The sequence below is a fragment of the Salvelinus namaycush genome, chromosome 20 (genome assembly GCF_016432855.1).
Source record: "Salvelinus namaycush isolate Seneca chromosome 20, SaNama_1.0, whole genome shotgun sequence".
Taxonomy (NCBI): Eukaryota; Metazoa; Chordata; class Actinopteri; order Salmoniformes; family Salmonidae; genus Salvelinus; species Salvelinus namaycush.
Window position 1 is genome coordinate 57201564 of NC_052326.1, and position 19084 is coordinate 57220647.

At 43.0% G+C, this 19084-nt stretch overlaps 1 long non-coding RNA gene across 1 annotated transcript; it reads left to right on the forward strand.

Moving 5' to 3' along the window:
* Positions 1–50: 50 nt before the first annotated feature.
* LOC120064681 lies at positions 51–17464 on the forward strand. The gene is made up of 3 exons (XR_005478627.1): positions 51–151; positions 12226–12292; positions 17272–17464. It is a non-coding gene; the product is annotated as an uncharacterized LOC120064681 (long non-coding RNA).
* The last annotated feature ends 1620 nt before the right edge of the window (positions 17465–19084 follow it).

Genomic DNA, 19084 nt, shown 5'->3' on the forward strand with positions numbered 1-19084 from the left:
TGTGCTAGTTATTTATTTGATTACAGTGTTTGTCTACTACTTCATCTGCCAAAACAATGAGTAGAAAGTCCTGTCTCATTCACATTACAAACTTCATAGGAGTTGAGTCACACAGACAAACATCTGTCCCTGAACTCTACCCACCACACAGGTAATAATCTTCCTATATGTTAAGTGTATTATAACTTGGTGATTTTATTGCGAATGGCAACAATGTCATACATCTTGTGGGTCTCAAACCCTGGTCTCCCTGCCTATAGGCAGACCTGCTATCCACTGGTCCGGCAGGTAGCCTAGTGGTTAGAGCGTTGTACTAGTAACCGGAAGCTTGCGAGATCTAATCACCAAGCTGACAAGATAAAAAATCTGTCGTTCTGCCCCTGAACAAGGCAGTTAACCCACTGTTCCTGGGCCGTCATTGAAAATAAGATTTTGTTCTTAACTGACTTGCCTAGTTAAATAAAGGTAAAATAAATAAAAATAAAACTTGCCTAGTTAAATGAAGGTAAAATAAATTAAATAGAACTGGTCCATTATTGTGTATTATTTTTGGGAGAGGAACCGAACAGGCAAATCAAATCAAATGTTATTTGTCACATGTGCCGAATACAACAGGTGTAGATTTTACCGTGAAACGCTGACTGACGACCCCTTAACCAACAATGCAGAGTTAAAAAGTAAGAGAAGATTAACAACAACAAAAAGAGGATATATACTGAAATAAAATATAAACGTAACATGCAACAATTTGAACGGTTTTAAGGAGTTACAGTTCATGTGAGGAAATCAGTCCATTGAAATAAATGTATTAGGCCCTAATCTATGGATTTCACATGACTGGGCAGAGGCACAGCCATGGGTGGCCTGCGAGGGCAAAGGTCCACCTATTTTGGAACCAGGCCCACCCACTGGGGTGCCAGTGTAACGGATGTGAAATGGCTAGCTAGTTAGCGGGTGCGCGCTAGTAGCATTTCAATCAGTTACGTCACTTGCTCTGAGACTTAAGTAGTGTTGCCCCTTGCTCTGCAAGGGCCGTGGCCTTTGTGGAGCGATGGGTAACGATGCTTCTTGGGCGACCGTTGTTGATGTGTGCAGAGGGTCCCTGGTTCGCGCCCGTGTCGGGGCGAGGGGACGGTCTAAAGTTATACTGTTACATTGATGCTGTTGACCCGGATCACTGGTTGCTGCGGGAAAAGGAGGAGGTCGAAAGGGGGGTGAGTGTAACGGATGTGAAATGGCTAGCTAGTTAGCGGGTGCGCGCTAGTAGCATTTCAATCAGTTACGTCACTTGCTCTGAGACTTAAGTAGTGTTGCCCCTTGCTCTGCAAGGGCCGTGGCCTTTGTGGAGCGATGGGTAACGATGCTTCTTGGGCGACCGTTGTTGATGTGTGCAGAGGGTCCCTGGTTCGCGCCGGTGTCGGGGCGAGGGGACGGTTTAAAGTTATACTGTTACACCAGGTCCAGCCAATCAGAGTTTTCCCCCACAAAAGGGCTTTATTACAGACAGAAATACATCTCAGTTTCATCAGCTGTCCAGGTGGCTGATCCTGCAGGTGAAGAAGCCGGATGTGGAGGTCCTGGGCTGGCGTGGTTACACGTGGTCTGCGGTTGTAAGGCTGGTTGGACATACTGCCAAATTCTCTAAAACAACGTTGAAGGCAGCTTCTGGTAGATAAATTTACTTTAAATTATCTGGCAACAGCAGTCAGCATGCCAATTGCACGCTCCCTCAAAACTTGAGACATCTGTAGCATTGTGTTGTGTGACAAAACTGCACATTTTAGAGTGGCTTGTTGTTGTTCCCAGCACAAGGTGCACCTGTGTAATGATCATGCTGTTTCAATCAGCTTCTTGATATGCCACACCTGTCAGGTGGATGGATTATCTTGGCAAAGGATCAATGTCACTAACAGGGATGTAAACAAATTTGTGCACAACATTTGAGAGAAATAAGCTTTTTGTGCGTATGGAACATTTCTGGGATCATTTATTTCAGCTCATTAATCATGGAACCAACACTTTACATGTTGCATTTATATTTTTGTTCAGTGTAGTAACAATAAAAAACAAGTAACAATAAAAAACAATAATGAGGCTATATACAGGGGGTTCCAGTACTGAATCAATGTGCAGGGGTACGAGGTAGATCAGGTAGATGGGTAGGGGTAAAAGTGACTAGACAATTAGGATAGATAATAAACAGAGTAGCAGCAGGGTATGTGAAGAGTGTGAAAGTGTGTCTATGTGTGAATGTGTGTGTGTGGCATCAATACGCGTGTGTATGTGTATGTGTGTGTATGTGTGTTGGAATGTCAGTGTAGTATGTGTGGGTAGAGCCCAGTGAGTGTAGATAGGGACAGTGCATAAAAAAAAGGGGGGTCAATGTAAATAGCCCGGGTAACCATTTGATTAATTGTTCAGCAGTCTTATGACTTGGGGGTAGAAGCTGTTCAGAAGCATTTTGGTCCCAGACTTGGCGCTCCGGTACCGCTTGCCATGCGGTAGCAGAGGGAACAGTCTATGACTTGGGTGGCTGGAGTCTTTGACAATTTTTAGGGCCTTCCTCTGACACCGCCTGGTATAGAGGTCCTGGATGGCAGGGAGCTCAGCCCGAGTGATATACTGGGCCATACGCACTGCCCTCTGTAGCGCCTTGTGGTCGGATGCCAAGCAGTTGCCGTACCAAGCGGTGACGCAGCCAGTCAAGATCAGTGCCGGTCCTTGCCGTTCTGCCGCCCTAGGCGAGACCAACAAATGCCGCCTCCGCAAAACTAGAATAGTCCTAGTAAGCAAAATGAGGTTGAAAAGACGTCTTAAAGACCTATTTTCTAGACATTGAAGTTAAGTTCAATTTAGGTTCTGAATGAAAGGTGTAAATACGTATTTTCCGTACGTTTAAAATACATATTTTCCAGGGTGTTGAAAAATACGTATTTTCCGGATGTTGAAATCAGGTTAATTTTCGATTCTGAAAGAAAATTCGAAAATACTTATTTTCCGAATGTTGAAAATATGTATTTTCCCAGACTTTGAAAAGACGTAATTTATAGACCAAATCAAGGCTGGTCCGGACCGCACCAAACCCGAACCAAACATAGACCTCTGTGATTGCCCATCTATGTGGTAAGCCTACCGTTTGTAAAACACCAAAACACCAGACAGGACCAATACATTGGCTCGTACTTATTGGGGTGTAGCCTTACCATATCGGCCGCAATGGAATGTGAGGAATGCCCATCCATGTGGTCCACCATTTGTAAAACAGGCCGTAGTGTTGGTTTTATTAGTTCTGATTCTTGTGAGGAGAAACCTGCACGATGTACAAAGTGTTTGTCTCATTACATTGTCATCCATTTTATCTCCAGCCTGTAGGCTACAGAAAAGGCCACACACTCTTTCTATCATATCTTATATCTGCTATATGATTTATTCATTCTAGATTGGTGGTTTTATGTGTTGTTGTTGGAGGTGCGTCTGGGTCAGTTTAGCTCAGAAAATACCGCCCTCGTCAATCTGCCGCCATAGAGGGCCGACCGTGGTCAAGATGCTCTCGATGGTGCAGCTGTAGCACTTTTTTAGGATCTGAGGACCCATGCCAAATATTTTCAGCCTCCCGAGGGGGAAGAGGTGTTGTCGTGTCCTCTTCCCTACTGTGTTGGTGTGTTTGGACCATGATAGGTCCTTAGTGAGGAACTTAAATCTCTCAACCCGCTCCACTCCGTCCCAGTCGATGTGAATGGTAGCATGCTCGGACCTCCGTTTCCTGTTGTCCACGATTAGCTCCTTTGTCTTGCTGACGTTGAAGGAGAGGTTGTCCTGGCAGTCTCTGTCCTCCTTCCTATAGGCTGTCTCATCTTCGGCGGTGATCAGGTCTACCACCGTCGCATCGTCGGAAACTTAATGATGGTGTTGGAGTCGTGGGTGAATAGGGAATACAGGAGAGAACTAAGCACTGAGGGGCCCCCGTGTTGAGGGTCAGCATGGCCGATGTGTTGTTACTTACACTCACCACCTGCGGACGGCCCGTCAGGAAGTCCAGGATCCAGTTGCAGAGGGAGGTGTTTAATCACAGGGTCCTTAGCTTCGTGATGAGCTTGGAGAGCACTATGGTGTTGAACGCTGAGCTGTAGTCAATGAACAGCATTCTCATAAAGGTGTTCCTTTTGTCCAGGTGTGAAAGGGCAGTGTGGAGTGCAATAGAGATTGCGTCATCTATGGATCTTTTAGGGCGGTATGCGAATTAGAGGAGGTCCAGGGTGTCTAGGATGATAGTTTTGATGTGAGCCATGACCAACCTTTCAAAGCATTTCATGGCTACAGATGTGAGTGCTACAGGTCGATAGCCATTTAGACAGGTTACCTTGGTGTTCTTGGGCACAGGGACTATGGTGGCCTGTTTGAAACATGTAGGTATTACAGACTGGGTCAGGGAGAGGTTAAAAATGTCAGTGAAGACACTTGCCAGCTGATCAGGGCATGCTCTTAGTACACGTCCTGGTAATCTTGCGACCTTGTGAATGTTAACCTGTTTAAAAGTCTTACTCACATCGGCTACGGACAGTGTGATCACACAGTCGTCCAGAACAGCTGGTGCTCTCATGCATGGTTCAGTGTTGTTTGCCTCGAAACGAGCACAGAAGGTATTTAACTCGTCTGGTTGGCTCGCGTCACTGGACAGCTCGCGGCTGGGTTTCCCTTTGTAACCTGTGATAGTTTGCAGGCCCTGCCACATCCGACAAGCATTAGAGCCGGTGTAGTATGATTCAATCTTGGTCCTGTATTGACGCTTTGCCTGTTCGATTGTTCGTCGAGGGCGAAGCGGGATTTCTTATGCGTCTGGATTAATGTCCCGCTCCTTGAAAGTGGCAGCTCTAGCCTTTAGCTCAGTGCAGATGTTGCCTGTAACCCATGGCTTCTGGTTGGGATATGTACAGTGACTTCAGAAAGTATTCAGACCCTTAAATTATTTCACATTTTGTTGTGTTACAGCCTGAATTAAAAATGCATAAAAAATAAATATTCACACCCATCTAAACACAATTACCCCATAATGACAAAGTGAAAAAGAATTATTATCAAATGTATTGAAAATGAAATACAGAAATATCTAATTTACATAAGTATTCACACCCCTGAGTCAATACATGTTAGAATCACCTTTGGCAGCGATTACAGCTGTGAGTCTTTCTGGTTAGGTCTCTAGGGGCTTTGTACACCTGGATTGTACAATATTATTTTTTAAATTCTTCAAGCTGTCACATTTTTTGCAGTATTACTTTAGTGCCTTATTGCGAACAGGATGCATGTTTCGGAATGTTTTTAATCTGTACAGGCTTCCTTCTTTTCATTCTGTACATTTAGGTTAGTATTGTGGAGTAACTAAAATGTTATTGATCCATCCTCAGTTTTCTCCTATCACAGCCATTAAACTCTGTAACCTTTTTAAAGTCACCAAATCCCTGAGCGGTGTCCTTCCTCTCCGCCAACTAAGTTAGGAAGGACACCTGTATCTTTGTAGTGACTGGGTGTGTTGATACACCATCTAAAGTGTAATTAATAACTGCACCATGCTCAAAGGGATATTCAATGTCTGCTTTATTTATTTTTACCCATCTACCAATAGGTGCCCTTCTTTGCGAGGCATTGGACAACCTCCCTGGTCTTTGTGGTTGAATGTGTTTGAAATTCACTTCTCGACTGAGGGACCTTACAATTATCTGTATGTGTGGAGTACAGAGATGAGGTAGGCATTCAAAAATCCCATTAAACACTATTATTGCACAGAGTGAGTCCATGCAACTTATTAATGTGACTTGTTAAGCACATTTTTACTCCTAAAATTATTTATCAAGGGGTTGAATACTTGACTCAAGACATTTCAGCTTTAATTTTTTTAATTAATTTGTAAACCTTTAAAAAAAAAAAACATAATTCCACTTTGACATTATAGGGCACTGTGTGTAGGCCAGTGACACAAAATCTAAATTTAATACATTTGAACTACAGGCTGTAACACAACAAAATGTGGAGAAAGTCAAGGGGTGTGAATACTTCCTGAAGACACTGTACAGTCACTATGGGATGACTGTGGGGACGCGCTTATTAACGAAGCCGGTGACTGATGTGGTAAACTCCAATGTTATCTGATGAATGCCAGAACATATTCCAGTCTGTGCTAGTGACAAAAGCCATGTAGCTTTGCATCCGCTTCATCAGACCACTTCCGTATTGAGCATGTGCGTCACTGGTACTTCCTGTTTGTGTTTTTGCTCGGCAGCCGGAATCAGGAGGATAGAGTTTCGCCTGTAGTTGCACATGTGACATGCTGGTAGGAATGAGGTAAAACGGATTTCAGATCTCAGGTTCATTACAATGTTTTAATCTCCACCCGGCACAGCCAGAAGAGGACTGGCCACCCCTCATAGCCTGGTTCCTCTCTAGGTTTCTTCCTAGGTTTTGGCCTTTCTAGGGAGTTTTTCCTAGCCACCGTGCTTCTACACCTGCATTGCTTGCTGTTTGGGGTTTTAGGCTGGGTTTCTGTACAGCACTTTGAGATATTAGCTGATGTACGAAGGGCTATATAAAATACATTTGATTTGATTTGATTTGACGTTTCATGTGTCATCCTCAGGGATTTCTTTGTACTGTTAAACTGGTTTGAACTGTTAAACTGTTTTGAAGTAGTTCATTAGTAGATTTAAAAAAAAATGTTACATACTTGTCAATCCAAAAGCTCAGATATTTATATAGCGGGAACCCGATTGATGGGAGAACCATCCAATGAAGTCCATCTGAAGCATTTTTTTGTGAGAATTAGAGAATAACATGTATTTAGTTTTGCCCACATTAAGTACACGTTTTAAACCAACCAGGGATTTCTGTAAGGTAACATGGTCAGATTGCAGCTCTAACATAGCCTGGTCTACAGTTGGGAGCAATGCCAAATGTAACAGGATCATCTGAATACAGATGAATATTACACGTTTTAACAGATAGACTAATATTATTTATATAAATAGTAAAGACAACAGGTCCCAATACCCACCCGTGTGGTACACCTTTAGTAATATTGAGGAAACTAGACTTGACAAAATCAGAAATCATGCATTGTGTCCTATCTGACAGATAATTCTCAAACTACTTGCAAAGATGCCTGATCCAGGCTCATTTCAGACAACCTTTGAATGAGTAGGGAATGGTTGACAGTACCGAAGGCCTTGGAAAGGTCTTTAAATATGACGGCACAATGATTTTTATGATCTAAGCAATTTAACACATCATCTAAAACAAGCTTAGCAGCTGAAACTGTACTATGTCCTGGTCTTAAACCAGACTGGCTGAAACTGTACTATGTCCTGGTCCTAAAACCGGACTGGCTGAAACTGTACTATGTCCTGGTCCTAAAACCAGACTGGCTGAAACTGTACTATGTCCTGGTCCTAAAACCAGACTGGCTGAAACTGTACTATGTCCTGGTCCTAAAACCAGACTGGCTGAAACTGTACTATGTCCTGGTCTTAAACCAGACTGGCTGAAACTGTACTATGTCCTGGTCCTAAAACCAGACTGGCTGAAACTGTACTATGTCCTGGTCCTAAAACCAGACTGGCTGAAACTGTACTATGTCCTGGTCCTAAAACCAGACTGGCTGAAACTGTACTATGTCCTGGTCCTAAAACCAGACTGTCTGAAACTGTACTATGTCCTGGTCCTAAAACCAGACTGGCTGAAACTGTACTATGTCCTGGTCCTAAAACCAGACTGGCTGAAACTGTACTATGTCCTGGTCTTAAACCAGACTGGCTGAAACTGTACTATGTCCTGGTCCTAAAACCAGACTGGCTGAAACTGTACTATGTCCTGGTCTTAAACCAGACTGGCTGAAACTGTACTATGTCCTGGTCCTAAAACCAGACTGGCTGAAACTGTACTATGTCCTGGTCCTAAAACCAGACTGGCTGAAACTGTACTATGTCCTGGTCTTAAACCAGACTGGTACACATTTAGAATAGAATGAGAAGTTTACAAAGTTCTTAGCTGACAGTTGGCCAGAAATTCTAAAACTTTAGAAAGGCAAGATGACTTGGAAATTGGATGGTAGTTATCTTAGGGATAACACCAGAAACAATTTAAGTAAAAAAATACATGATCAATGATTCTGCAATAAGTGGGGCAGAGAGCTGCAGTAAGAAGGGATCAAGATAATCAACCCCTATGGATTTTTTACATTGATTTTTAGCAAGGTACTTAGTACATCATAGATATACAATTGTTGAAATGAAGATAAAGGCTGTGTATCTGAAAAATCTACGAATGATTCGTTCTTTGCTGTAATTTTCTGAAACTATTTTTTCAAAAAGTTTGCCAGCTGAGGCAAAATGGTTATTAAATGCACCACAAATGTCCATTTAGACTATTATTGGACCAGCTAGGGAAACATGGGTGTAGTATTGTTAATTTGACTGAACCAGGAAAAAGGAGCGTGGGATGTCTCGCTTCCTCTTCCGTGTCTGGTGGTATCGGCTGATATGACGTTCTACTGAGTGGCGTTCAATATAAGTAAAGGACAGTACCACCACATGACCAGCAGATGACAGTGTTAACCCTATTCTGTCTTGTCAAGTCCATTATAGGCCTCTACAGTGGATGTAGATTTGCATAGGTCAAGAGCATGGACATACAGTATATTATTATTGTTGCTTAAACATATTGTTCATGCACAGGTACGGATGGGAAATAGTTTATAGGTTCTGAAGGAGGAATGCACAGGTACGGATGGGAAATAGTTTATAGGTCCTGGATGGGAGATAGTTTATAGGTCCTGGATGGGAAATAGTTTATAGGTCCTGGATGGGAAATAGTTTATAGGTCCTGGATGGGAGATAGTTTATAGGTCCTGGATGGGAGATAGTTTATAGGTCCTGGATGGGAGATAGTTTATAGGTCCTGGATGGGAAATAGTTTATAGGTCCTGGATGGGAAATAGTTTATAGGTCCTAGATGGGAAACAGTTTATAGGTCCTGGATGGGAGATAGTTTATAGGTCCTGGATGGGAAATAGTTTATAGGTCCTGGATGGGAAATAGTTTATAGGTCCTGGATGGGAGATAGAGAGATAGATAGATAGTTTATAGGTCCTGGATGGGAAATAGTTTATAGGTCCTGGATGGGAAATAGTTTATAGGTCCTGGATGGGAGATAGTTTATAGGTCCTGGATGGGAAATAGTTTATAGGTCCTGGATGGGAAATAGTTTATAGGTCCTGGATGGGAAATAGTTTATAGGTCCTGGATGGGAGATAGTTTATAGGTCCTAGATGGGAAACAGTTTATAGGTCCTGGATGGGAGATAGTTTATAGGTCCTGGGTGGGAGATAGTTTATAGGTCCTGGATGGGAGATAGTTTATAGGTCCTGGATGGGAAATAGTTTATAGGTCCTGGATGGGAGATAGTTTATAGGTCCTGGATGGGAGATAGTTTATAGGTCCTGGATGGGAAACAGTTTGTAGTTCCTGCAGGGGGAATGCAGGTGCATGTCCCACAACAACAAAACCGCAACAAAGCTCCTACTAATCTTAGCATAGTCTAGTAGCCTGCTGACATTACAACCATGATTCAGAAATTAGGTTGAGAGATTTTAACTACAGAAGAGTGGATTAACTTTTTTCAACGCTAGTTAAGGATACTCTAGTTATCCTGTTTCACATTGGATTTATTAACTACAGAAAGGTAAGAGGTTTTAAATGTTTTATTCTGGTGCTGCTCTGCACTCATAAGCTTGTTAGCTAGCTAGCTAGCTGCTCTAATGTGAAGCCAACTCTCTGAAATTCAAAAGTTCCTTGATAGAAGGCTCTCCTCCGTAGGTATAATTCAAATAATGCATGTTACAACAAGAGGCCCTGCACTTCAAGCCAAGCCTCCTCCTCCTCCTCCTCCTCCTCCTCCTCCACCCTCTCTCCCTCTCCCCACCAGCAAAAATGTAAGTCGCATCTCACACCCGTCTGTCCAACCTGGTCTCAGAGCGTGTCTTATTCCCTAAGTAAATCTCAATTATTATTTTATTTAACCTTTATTTAACCTTTATTTAACTAGGCAAGTCAGTTAAGAACAAATTCTTATTTACAATGACGGCCTAGGAACAGTGGGTTAACTGCCTTGTTCAGGGGCAGAACGACAGATCTCAACCTTGTCAGCTCGGGGATTCGATCTTACAACCTTTCGGTTACTAGTCCAACCCTCTAACCACTAGGCTACCTGCTGCCCCATATGATATGTACAATTTTTAATGGTATGTATTAATTTGTTGATGTCTATCATCCATTTCGTATGCCAATTCTTATTTATATGTGATGAATCTGCAAATGTACAAGATGTTCAGAATTTGCAAAACATATGATATGTTACAAATTCTAGCTAGGTGGCTAACGGGGTTGGGGGTTAGGGGAGAGGGTTAAAGTTAAGGTTAGGAGTTAGGTGAAAGGGTTAAGGTTATAGGAATGGTTAGCTAACATGCTAAGTAGTTGCAAAGTAGCAAGTAGTTGAAAAGTTGCTAATTAGCTAGGATAGTCCGTGATGAGATTTGAACTCACAACCTTTGGGTTGCTAGATGCATTATGGGTTGCTAGATGCTTGCATTAGACACCCACATATCCACCCTAACGAGTGTATTTAATGTCGAGCTAAATGTTTAAAAAAGAAGAAGAGAAAAAGACAATTTCAGAGGTTTAAAAAGGAACTGAAAGGAACGATATAAACTGGTACTTTCGTTTGGTTCGAACCGGTTCAGAACTTTTATTTTGCTGTTCGGAACAGTGGAACGGAATGAATAAAAAATAAATAATAGTTTTGTTCAAAACGAAACGATTGGGAAATAATTTCGCTTCCAAAACCACTGAAACAGAAACACACTGAACTCAGTGGCTGAATGAAACTTGACCTGGACATTCTACTCTAGTCACAACGTATTTTTACCAGAAGAAGAAACATGAATGAAATCTGCCAATTTTGTATAAAACGTGTGGTCCTTAATTCAATGTGTCATTTTGAAACTGTGTTTCTTTTCTTCTGCTTACTCAGCATTCTGATTTTAGCAAATGATCGGAAAATAGAACATGTCACCTTGGTTGGGGTGTGGTTCACCACGTTCAACAGAAACTCAGAAAGTAAAAATGAAATGCTGAGGGATCAGTTTCATTTCAGTAAAATGCCTTGAAGATGAATAATAAAGATAATGAAGATTTGATAAGAAAGATAAATGCTTGTAAACTGTAACCACATTGGATTATCTATTTATTTGACCGTTTTTTTTAAAAACTCAAAACAAATAAGGAATTCATTAAATACAGTATATATCTGGTCACAAAGACATCTCCAAGCTGCCTCTGGAAGAAACGTCAGCACAATAACTGTCCATATTAATGCCCATGATTTTGGAATGAGATGTTTGACTTGCAGATGTCCATTTACTTTTGGTCATGTGGTGTACATAAACAAACAAACAAACAAACATTTCTATAAAGCCTGATCACTACAGTAGAGCAGTGTGGAAGAACTTGACTACTGTAGTGATCAGGCTTTGCTGCTATAACAGCCTCCACTCTTCTGGGAAGGCTTTCCACTAGATGTTGGAACATTGCTGTGGGGACTTGCTTCCATTCAGCCACAAGAGCATTAGTGAGGTCTGGCACTGATGTTGGGCGATTAGGTCTGGCTCGCAGTCGGTGTTCCAATGCATCACAAAGGGGTTCCATGGAGTTGAGGTCAGGGCTCTGTGCAGCCCAGTCAAGTTCTTCCACAACGATCTCGACAAACCATTTCTGTATGGACCTCGCTTTGTGCACAGGGGGCATTGTCATGCTGAAACAGGAAAGGGCCTTCCCTAAACTGTTGCCACAAAGTCGGAAGCACAGAATATTCTACAATGTCATTGTATGCTGTAGCGTTAAGATTTCCCTTCACTGGAACTAAGGGACCTGAACCATGAAAAACATCTTTCAGAATGTATTGATTAGATTGTTCCAATACCTAAACATTACAAAGATCTGCTGTGTTAACAGGGTTAGGAAGCTTATGGTGAAAGACTGCCATTTAGGAATGGGATGGGTCGAGAATCTCCACCTCAGAGAAGTGTGTGTGTGTGTGTGTGTGTGTGTGTGGGGAGAACAGTGAAATGTATCCCATGTTGACACACAGTAATGCTAACCCGTTGTTTCTGTACTTTTTAAGGAGGAAGGAAGAAGGCCAATGTAGAATGATGACAGCTTCCTGCAGAGTCACATACAGGTTGATACAGGTCAGTTGTTGGTGGTAGCATGTAACACAGCACTGCTTGTTTCAGTAACTCTTCCTTCCGCACAGACCCTAGATTCTGGTCCTCTGTCTCGCAAACACACTTGAGATTCCGATAAAGCTTAGCCAGCTTCGTCACCGAAAAGCTACCAATTTGATGACCCGGTTGGAGGCATTTCAAGCTGTCCTTTTTAAGTTTCCTAAATTGGTGTGGTTCTGTCCTAGAGCTGTTCTTGTCTATTGATGTTCTGTATTATGTCATATTTCATGTTTTGTGTGGACCCCCAGGATGAGTAGCTGCTGCTTTCACAACAGCTAATGGGGATCCTAATAAAATAACCACATTGCAAAATAACCTTGTGTGGAGTGAGGAGCCATACGAATGTTGGATAGTCATAGTTGTGGCTTGAGATATGCTAAATAGACAGTCTTAAATTAACCAACCAAAACCAGGAAGAAGAGAACAGAGAGAACTCCTTCCGATTCTAGAACACTGGGAATTAAAATAACATTCTGTCTAATTCATCATTCTATTATACCATCAGCCCATGTGACATCTACAGACATGGGCTGTATTTCATGTTATAATAGGAAACACTATAGAGAAGAGGAGAGGTGGGGAGGAGGGTAGAGAGGAGAGGAGAGTGGGGAGGAGGGTAGAGAGGAGAGGAGAGGTGGAATGAGAAGAGAGGAGAGGAGAGTGGGGAGGAGGGTAGAGAGGAGAGGTGTCCCTCCTGTTGCTGCAAACACAGATATAGGATCTTCATTTGATCCCCCTGGTGCAGGAGAACTTTCCCTTTCCCTGACTTGATTTTCCCTTACACTTTTTTTTAATCAACCCCAACAAAAACATTCATTAATTATAATCCACATAATAATTGACATTTCCTGTTAATGCAGGATTATTTTCCTGCTGTAGCAAAATGGCTCAAATGAAGATCCTTCATCATATGTGAGTAAGCAGAGTCACAGCTTTCCCCCATGATTGATCTCAACTGAAACTGTTGCCCAACAGAAACTCAATGTCTCTCTCTCTCTCTCTCAAATCTGGGATTGTACTTTTGTCCATCACATCTGCTGCAATACCGTAAGTCCCCTAAACCTAACCCTTGTCACAACCCCAACACCGTGAGGGTTAAGAACAGTTTGTACGTGTTGACATCCTGTGAGTTTTATAAATAGGTTACAAAGTACATCTAAAAACCACTTCAATTCTGAGCTGAGGACCTCACATTATCTGATGTACAGTTACACATGTCATTTATCAGCCATTCTTATCCACTTACAAGAGGAATTATGATAAAATACAGCATCAACAGATGTTTCACCTCGTCAGCTCAGGGATTTGTATCAGCAACCTTCCGGGTACTGGCCCAATGCTGTTAACTACTAGGACACACACAACACACAATCAGATCGATTATCATTTCTCTAATATATAAGAATCCTCTGACTCAGTATCTCCATGATAACTTCAGATATAGTGTAACAGTTTCTACTGAGACACCTGCTGAAAGACTGAGTCACCTGGTAATGAATAAAACACCTGCTGAAAGACTGAGTCACCTGGTAATGAATAAAACACCTGCTGAAAGACTGAGTCACCTGGTAATGAATAAAACACCTGCTGAAAGACTGAGTCACCTGGTAATGAATAAAACACCTGCTGAAAGACTGAGTCACCTGGTAATGAATAAAACACCTGCTGAAAGACTGAATCACCTGGTAATGAATAAAACACCTGGTGAAAGACTGAATCACCTGGTAATGAATAAAACACCTGGTGAAAGACTGAATCACCTGGTAATGAATAAAACACCTGGTGAAAGACTGAATCACCTGGTAATGAATAAAACAACTGGTGAAAGACTGAATCACCTGGTAATGAATAAAACACCTGCTGAAAGACTGAATCACCTGGTAATGAATAAAACACCTGGTGAAAGACTGAGTCACCTGGTAATGAATAAAACACCTGGTGAAAGACTGAATCACCTGGTAATGAATAAAACACCTGGTGAAAGACTGAGACACCTACTGAAAGACTGAGAAAGATGGAGGCAGTCTAGAGGCAGCATAGAGACAGTCTGGAGGCAGTCTCGAGGCAGTCTGGAGGCGGTATAGTGAGGTAGACATGGGGAGACAGGGGGAGACAGTGGGAGAGGCATCGGGAGATGGAGAGACAGTGGGAGACGGGGGTTGCATCACTGCCTGGTACGGCAACTGCTCGGCCTCCGACTGCAAGGCACTACAGCGGGTAGTGCGTACGGCCCAGTACATCACCAGGGCCAAGCTTCCTGCCATCCAGGATCTCTATACCAGGCGGTGTCAGAGGAAGCCCCTAAAAATTGTCAAAGACTCCAGCCACCCTAATCATAGACTGTTCTCTCTGCTACCGCACGGCAAGCGGTAACGGAGCGCCAAGTCTAGGATCAAGAGGCTTCTAAACAGCTTCTACCCCCAAGCCATAAGACTCCTGAACAGCTCATCAAATGGCTACCCAGACTATTTGCCCCCCCCCCCCCCCCCCCCCCCCCCCCCCTTCTACACTGCTGCTACCCTCTTATTATCTATGCATAGTCACTTTAATATCTTTACCTACATGTACATATTACCTTAATTACCTCAACACCGGTGCCCCTGCACATTGACTCTGTACCGGTACCCCCTGTATATAGCCTCCACATTGACTCTGTACCGTAACCCCCTGTATATAGCCTCCACATTGACTCTGTACCGTAACACCCTGTATATAGCCTCCACATTGACTCTGTACCGTAACACCCTGTATATAGCCTCCACATTGACTCTGTACCGGTACCCCCTGTATAAAGCCTCCACATTGACTCTGTATCGGTACCCCCTGTATATAGCCTCCACATTGACTCTGTACCGGTAACCCCCTGTATATAGCCTCCACATTGACTCTGTACCGGTGCCCCCTGTATATAACCTCCACATTGACTCTGTACCGGTACCCCCCTGTATATAGCCTCCACATCGACTCTGTACCGGTACCCCCTGTATATAGTCTCCACATTGACTCTGTACCGGTACCCCCTGTATATAGTCTCCACATTGACTCTGTACCGGTACCTCCTGTATATAGCCTCCACATTGACTCTGTACCGTAACACCCTGTATATAGTCTCCACATTGACTCTGTACCAGTACCCCCTGTATATAGCCTCCACATTGACTCTGTACCAGTACCCCCTGTATAAAGCCTCCACATTGACTCTGTACCAGTACCCCCTGTATATAGTCTCCACATTGACTCTGTACCGGTTCCCCCTGTATATAGCCTCCACATTGACTCTGTACCGGTACCCCCTGTATATAGCCTCCACATTGACTCTGTACCGGTACCCCCTGTATATAGCCTCCACATTGACTCTGTACCGGTACCCCCCTGTATATAGCCTCCACATTGACTCTGTACCGTAACACCCTGTATATAGCCTCCACATTGACTCTGTACCGGTACCCCCTGTATAAAGCCTCCACATTGACTCTGTATCGGTAACACCCTGTATATAGCCTCCACATTGACTCTGTACCGGTACCCCCTGTATATAGTCTCCACATTGACTCTGTACCGGTACCCCCTGTATATAGTCTCCACATTGACTCTGTACCGGTACCCCCTGTATATAGTCTCCACATTGACTCTGTACCGGTAACACCCTGTATATAGCCTCCACATTGACTCTGTACCGGTACCCCCTTTATATAGCCTCCACATTGACTCTGTACCGGTACCCCCTGTATATAGCCTCCACATTGACTCTGTACCGGTACCCCCTGTATATAGCCTCCACATTGACTCTGTACCGGTACCCCCTGTATATAGCCTCCACATTGACTCTGTACCGGTACCCCCCTGTATATAGCCTCCACATTGACTCTGTACCGGTACCCCCTGTATATAGCCTCCACATTGACTCTGTACCGGTACCCCCTGTATATAGCCTCCACATTGACTCTGTACCGGTACCCCCCTGTATATAGCCTCCACATTGACTCTGTACCGGTACCCCCTGTATATAGCCTCCACTTTGACTCTGTACCGGTACCCCCTGTATATAGCCTCCACATTGACTCTGTACCAGTACACCCCTGTATATAGCCTCCACATTGACTCTGTACCGGTACCCCCTGTATATAGCCTCCACATTGACTCTGTACCGGTACCCCCTGTATATAGCCTCCACATTGACTCTGTACCGGTACCCCCCTGTATATAGCCTCCACATTGACTCTGTACCGGTACCCCCTGTATATAGCCTCCACATTGACTCTGTACCGGTACCCCCTGTATATAGCCTCCACATTGACTCTGTACCGGTACCCCCCTGTATATAGCCTCCACATTGACTCTGTACCGGTACCCCCTGTATATAGCCTCCACTTTGACTCTGTACCGGTACCCCCTGTATATAGCCTCCACATTGACTCTGTACCAGTACACCCCTGTATATAGCCTCCACATTGACTCTGTACCGGTACCCCCTGTATATAGCCTCCACATTGACTCTGTACCGGTACCCCCTGTATAAAGCCTCGCTATTGTTATTTTACTGCTGGTCTTTAATTATTTAAAAAATGTACTTATCTATTTTTTACTTAACACTTATTTTTCTTAAAACTGCATTGTTTGTTAAGGGCTTGTAAGTAAGCATTTCACTGTAAGGTCTATTACACATGTTGTATTCGGTGCATGTGACAAATACAATCTGATTTGATTTGATTTTGGAGGTCAGGTTTGTGCCCCAGTGAACGAACAGGCCTCATAGTGTGTTACAGGCTCAGGTATACAGACATACTCAGGCTTACTCAGCATTTATCACTCAAACTCTTTATTGCACACTGTGTGCGTTTGTGTGGTTTAACATAAGCATTTTACGTCATTAGCGTGTTGATCAGAAATGCTTAATCATAACGGTTTCATGTGTTCTTCTCACCTACAACGCTGACCTATAGATCATCCAACAGCCGTCATCACTTACCATTGAACGCTATAAGAACAAGATCAGAGAGAAGATAAGATGGAGAGAAGATAAGATGGAGAGAAGATAAGATGGAGAGAAGAACAAGAGAAGACATCCCTCTGTCTCTCTCTCTCTCTCTCTCTGTCTCTCTCTCTCTCTCTCTCTGTCTGTCTGTCTCTCTCTCTCTCTCTCTGTCTCTCTCTCTCTCTCTCTCTCTCTCTCTCTCTCTCTCAGTTCAATGGGCTTTATTGGCATTGGACACATATGTTAACATTGCCAAAGAAAGTGAAATAGATCATAAATAAAAGTGAAATAAACAATAAACATTGCACTTACAGAATTTCCAATAGGAATAGAGACATTACAAATGTCATATTATGTCTATATACAGTGTTGTAACGATGTGCAAATAGTTAAAGTACAAAAGGGAAAATAAATAAACATAAATATGGGTTGTATTTACAATGGTGTTTGTTCTTCACTGGTTGCCCTTTTCTTGTGGCAACAGGTCACAAATCTTACTGCTGTGATGGCACACTGTGGTATTTCACCCAATTGATATGGGAGTTTATCAAAATTGAGTTTGTTTTCTAATTCTTTGTGGATCTGTGTGATCTGAGGGAAATGTGTCTCTCTAATATGGTCTTACATTTGGCAGGAGGTTAGGAAGTGCAGCTCAGTTTCCACCTCATTTTGTGGGCAGTGTTGCACATAGCCTGTCTTCGCTTGAGAGCCAGGTCTGCCAACGACAGCCTTTCTCAATAGCAAGTCTATCCTCATTGAGTCTCTCTCATCTTTCTGACTTCCCCCTCTCTCTCTCTCTCTCTCTCTCTGTGCTCTCTCTCTCTGGGCCTCTGTCTCTCTCTCTCGGTCTCTCTCTCTCTGGGCCTCTGTCTCTCTCTCTCTGTCTCTCTCTCTCTGGGCCTCTCTCTCTCTCTCTCGGTCTCTCTCTCTCTGGGCCTCTCTCTCTCTCTCTCTCTCTCTCTCTCTCGGTCTCTGTCTCTCTCTGGGCCTCTGTCTCTCTCTCTCTGTCTCTCTCTCTCTGGGCCTCTGTCTCTCTCTCTCTGTCTCTCTCTCTCTGGGCCTCTCTCTCTCTCTCTCGGTCTCTCTCTCTCTGGGCCTCTGTCTCTCTCTCTCGGTCTCTCTCTCTCTCTCTCTCTCTCAGCTGTGTAGTGCTAGGGCAAAAACTAAAATACGTTTAGGTTATTTCAAATATTTGAAATATATGTGTCTCTCTGTCTCCCACCGTCTAATCCAACCTTGTCGTAATTCAGCAGATTATCTAAACATCCCAATATTTGTAAACAAAATACATTTTGAGGACTTTAATCAGAAACACTGTGGAAAATGTCTGAATTGTTTATTAGTTATTAAAACTGTATAGAACGTGAGATCATTTATCAGAAAGGCCAACGTATATGATTACACACAGAGAGCTCGACAAACCTAGACAGCAGCCTTTAAATCAGTGGGAGGCCACTAGAGTCACCGCAAATTGACCACAAGCAAGCACCCCAAAAAATAGATTGTATTTGAAAATAACAATAATTTCATACCTTGATTACATTGAGACACAATCACATAAAGCTTCTCTTTTTATCTCTGGGAACAGAACTTTTTTTTGCCGAATTCTTGGGGATTTTACAGTCTTTTTTTCAACCAAAAAACTAAAATCTTTAATTATTATTCATTGAAATCACTTATTTTTATCAGTCTGTTGCTGACCCTGCATTAAATAATATAATGATAGAATTGTCCTCAAGGGATAAATAAAGCCGTTTGAATGAATTTAATTGATGCACAAT